Source organism: Octopus sinensis, linkage group LG2 (genome assembly GCF_006345805.1).
Source record: "Octopus sinensis linkage group LG2, ASM634580v1, whole genome shotgun sequence".
NCBI classification, from domain to species: Eukaryota; Metazoa; Mollusca; class Cephalopoda; order Octopoda; family Octopodidae; genus Octopus; species Octopus sinensis.
This window is the reverse complement of record NC_042998.1, coordinates 174,130,765-174,135,764: the sequence shown is the minus strand read 5'-3', so window position 1 is coordinate 174,135,764 and position 5,000 is coordinate 174,130,765. Positions and strand designations below refer to the sequence as shown.

The following is a 5,000-nucleotide window of genomic DNA, read 5'->3' as shown; positions in this document are numbered from 1 at the left end:
GAGAATGAGTGATTAACAAAAAATGAAGCGGAGGACGCGGTCGACCCCACAAACAACATACTCACACTGAAGACTTTGCTTTATCCTTTTTTACATTCTCGATTAAATAGGTTCTTTCACTCGCAACATACTTGCTATAGACTTCCATCTTTTACGAAACACACTTTGCGACAGGCATTCTTCTCCAGCCTTATTTTCCGTTTCATGTGGAAAACGAAAAAGTCGATTAGCTCGAGACTGGAGATAAACATGCCTGTTGCAATTCCTTTTACTCTCGTCTTCCACACTACTTCTTTCGCCATAGCAACTACCGAAAGAAAACAGGCTCGCTCCTCCCTATTCAGGAAGGTCGGCGGAACTATCTTAATTACAGATTCGCTCGACAGTTGTACTCTTCTCGAATGCGACAGCAGGTGTTCGACATAAGTCCAGAGTTCAGTCACCTTGGGGCATTGCACAATCGCGTGCAGGACAGTTTCACTGTCCCTCTTACATCTTGCACAAATCGGCGAAGGTGCACACCCATGTCTAAAGAGCTTATCTCGAACCGGTAAAGCTCCTCTGTAACATTGCCAGGCCAGGGACTTTTGGTAATTATCCATAGGCCCCGGACCGAATGTTCTTTGGAACAGGCTGGCCAGTTGATTTTCGTCGAAGCCCAGAGTTTCTCCTAGGACGTCGTCACACTTAAACTCTACTAACCCTCTATAGAAGAACGCGGTGTGTAGTAGCCCCGCCACCGGCGTTGCCCGACTGGGAGAGAAGCACGAGTGCCTGATAGCACTCTGCATGCCACATGCCCAACCTCGGTCTACACTTGATCCATGGGTTCAGTTCGTTAAACGATGTGAACTGTGGAAATAACAGCTTGACAAACGGAGACCACACCTGCTCACCGTCCAGGTAAATCCAGAGGTGCCTAAGCCTGAGCGCATGTCTGCGCATTTTTAGCCACGGCATCCCTAACCCACCGTTCAGCGGCTTTTGGCAGCAAATAGAGCGCCTTACAAGAGGTCTGCTGCCCCTCCACAAAAAGCGAAAGAGCATGCGTTCCAGTTTGTTCAGCCACGAATCGGGGCAAGGCACTACGGTTAGGCGGTAAGTGATTACAGAGGCGATAAACACTTCTGCAACCTCCGCCTTCCCTTTCAAGGACAGATTCCGTTCAGACCATGTCTGAGTTAGGAGAGCCACCTTTCTCGCCACCTCGCTCCAATTCTTCTCTATCTGGAGATCTGGACCTAACCAGATCCCAAGCATTTTCACCGGTCCTTCCGTCCAACGTCCTACGACGCTGTCGGAAGACATCGACTTGCCCCTCCAGGTGCCGAGTTGCAAGCCGACCGATTTATCCCGGTTGACTTTCGCTCCTGCCACCGCTTCGTAGTCCTTAAGGCCTCACCCACCCACTGTAGGTGCTCGACTCGGGAAACGATGACGGTGATGTCGTCCGCATACGCCGAAGCTGACTTTCCGCACCCTAGATCTTGCGGGGTGCCTCTCATAGTTTCCAACCTCCTCAGCAACGGCTCGAGGGCCAAAACGTAGAGAAGCGGGGAGAGAGGACACCCTTGACGTACCGAACGTTCAATGCTGAACGGCTCCGAAAGGAAACCATTTACACGAACTACCGATTCGATGTTGCTGTATAAAGCGATGATCCATCCGCGGAAGGTCGGGCCGAAGCCAGCCGCCGCGAGGACCGCCGCCAGATACTGATGGTCCACCCTATCAAACGCTTTCGATTGGTCCAAGTGGACCATAGCCCCACCCTTGCCAGGAATCCTATTTACCCTTTCTAAGGCATAGCGTAGAAAGTGGAGATTGTCGTGGATGGTCCTTCCAGGGATGGCGCAAGTTTGCGCCTCGCCAACAAGTTCACCCACGACCCTCGCCAACCTTTTTGCTAAGACCTTGGCCAAGATCTTCAACTCTGCGTTAAGCAGAGTGATAGGCCGGAAATTATCAATTAAATCCCCCTTGTTTGGGTCCTTTCTTAACAACGCTACCACCCCTCGGCTCACAGACTTAGGAATTCTCCCGTTCTGCTGCCAGTTGGTGTACACGCATGCAAGTAGGTGCCCAAACAAGCTGGCATGCTACTATAGAGTTCGTAAGGCAGACCATCGAGTCCCGGCGATTTGTCCCCGCCGCATTCTGCCAACATATCCTCGACTTCTTTGGCTGTGATCGGCGCCTCACAAGATTCCGTGTCGGCCCCGATAGACGCGGCGAACCGGCTAGGAAGTCTGCGAGCTTCTCCCCGCGCTCCAGCTCGCCGCTCCTCCCGAATAGCTGGGCGAAATGATCATGAAACACCTTGCACATCTCCTCGGGTTCGTTTACTAATCGACCATTTGGGCCCGTCAAGGATCGAATGGTTGAGTTGTTGCCACGCTGGCCTCTACCACCCGGGCCCATCCGGCTGCGTTGATCCCTTCCTGTCTCATTGCACGGATCTTAGCCCTAATAATGCACCCTTCATGTTTAGCTTGGAGATGTTGGTCTAGTGCTAACCTCGCCGCTAACACTTTCGATGCACAGCCTGACCTCATTGCCTCCTCTATAGCCTTAACTAGTTCCTTTTCTACTTTGTTTCTAGCACTAGCTAGTTCTTTGCTAAACCTAATTGGCTCAAATTTGATGGCTCTTTTCAGGGCGTACCACCATTTATTGTTGATAATGGATCCGGTTAACGCCCTCATTACTAATTGTTTAATCCGATTCCTGTAGGCTTCACAGTCCAATAGTGACTTGTTTAGCTTCCAGTAGCCGGTACCTCGTCTACACATGCTATCTATGTCGAGCGTACATGTCACTAATTTGTGATCGCTGTAGCTGACGATATGGTGTTGTGGACAGCTAAGTATTCTCTTATCTTTCCTTCTAGTTATGATTCTATCGATATAAGATCTGGACGACCCGTCGTTTCTTGCCCAGGTCCACTCTGGAATGTCTGGATGGTCCAGTCTGAATCTATCTGCCAATTCGAAACGACTTAGCATATCGTTGAGGTGAGGTAATCCCCTCGTATTCTTTCTTGAGCCAACATAATCTACGCTTGCATCGCAAATTATGTTGAAGTCACCTAGCAATACTAACGTGTTCGACGTGCCAAGAAAATTCTCTAGGCTTTTGAAATACTCTTTCTGCCCGGCTTTTCCTCGCAGGGAGCATAGACAGCGACCAGCCTGAACACTTTACCACTGCTGTGCGTCACATCCAAAACGACCAACCTGCCTTCCGGATCTATAAAGACAGTTCTAATCTCTAAATCCAGGTTTTCCTGACCAGCACTGCCACTCCTCCTCCCCCTCCAGGTCGACAGGGAGAAATGTATTTCTCGTAGCCGTTTAGAAGGGGCGAAAAAGCCTGCAGCCCACTCAGTCTGGATTCGGTAATTACCACTACATCCAAACGATGCGACCTAAGGTCGTTAAGGAGGTAGCCTTGCTTCCAATACGACCCCAGGCCGCGAATATTTATACAACCGAGTTTAAACGAGAATGTGAAAATTTAGTTGAATGTTTAAAACTTACTGTTTTAACGGAAGAGAGGGTGTAGTTTCACCCTCATCTTTTCTGTCTGTGAGTGTTGTGTTTTGCGAGGTCAGTTTTTTTGCGAATTGCTTGTACAGATGGCTTGAAAAGTTCATCTGTAACGGACCTACATCCTCCGCAAAAGATTTTTTAATTTCAAAATAATCCTCGTTATCTATCGTATAAATTCTACATTTTCGGATATAATACTATTTATATCTGTTGCGATATTTTTTTCGCCGATTTCAGTAAATTAATTTTTTCCTTAATGGGTTATTGTTTTTATTTATCGCCGTGAAGGTGTTTCTTTTTTTTTTGTTAGGTGATTGTGGAGGGGGCTGTGTGTGTGTGTGTTTGTGGGTGTGTGTGTGCTTGTAGAAGCGTGGGTGTCTGTAGGTGTGTGCGTGCTTGTGGTAGGTGTGTGAGTGTTTGTGTGTGCTTTTTCCAGTGTGTGTGTTTTTTTGGCTACGTGTGTGTTTGCGACTGTATTTGTGGGTGTGGGTGTGCTTGTCTGTGTCAGAGTATAGTCCTGTGTATCCGAAGAGGGTGGATTTTTCCGTTTCCGTCTTCTTTTTGAAGCTTCCACGTTGACCCACTCCTGGATGTTGTTGTTGTTGTTGTCATCGTTGTTGTCGTTGTTTTCTCCCGTTGTCGGCTGAATTTCGGCAATTGGGGTGCGCGACGTGGCTGCTATTTCTAGCGGTGAAGTTGTTTTCGGCGTCGTGCTTGCCTCTGTAGTATTTTCTTTCGCTGTCTTCTTGCAGCTCGACCGTATGTGGCCTTTCTCGCCACATTTATAGCATCTCGGTTTTCTTCCCTCGACTATTACCATCAAGGTGGTATCTCCAATGGTGAGGGAGCTTGGCAATTTTTCCAAGTCCGAGGGGTTCGCTTGGATCACAAGCTCTAAGTCCTGTCCATACCAGGTTGTGGGGCGATATCTTTTAGACTGAAGAATGGCAATTTCTTCCTCTTTGCCTAAAGAATCGCTGCTGTTATGAAGTTCACATCTATTTCGGGCGGAATGTCCGTAACCGTTATTCTACTAGTTCTCATTCCTAAATAAAATGGTAAAAGAACTACCTCTTCCGACTTCAACGTTCTTGTTGAATGTTCCCTAGCTATTTCTTCGCTAGGGAAACGCACCTCTACCGTGCCGAAGCGACTACCCCTTGTTTATAACTTGTTTGTTGCCATATCGGCCTCAAACATTTTTCAATGGCTTCTCTCTGTATGAAGTCAATTTTCTTATTTTTGACATTATAAGTCTTGTAAATTACAGTTTTTCTCTCCGTCGCGTAAATCAATTCACTGGGAGGGAACAACTTCACATTATCACCTTCTTTTTTTAGTAGTCCTTGGTATTTCTTTAATTCTTCCTTGTTGATGACTATATTTTCACAGGGGCGAGTTGCTGCACTCGCAAAATTTATTTTTGCCTTTTCTTGTCGTTTACTAGCT

At 47.6% G+C, this 5,000-nt stretch overlaps 1 long non-coding RNA gene across 1 annotated transcript in view; it reads right to left on the bottom strand.

Annotated features, from left to right (window-relative positions):
- Positions 1-3,953: 3,953 nt before the first annotated feature.
- LOC118762355 overlaps positions 3,954-5,000 on the bottom strand; it is a 20,071-nt gene continuing 19,024 nt past the window's right edge. Inside the window, exon 4 of the long non-coding RNA XR_004998102.1 lies at positions 3,954-3,977. This is a non-coding gene — a long non-coding RNA (uncharacterized LOC118762355). The remainder of the gene's footprint in view (positions 3,978-5,000) is intronic.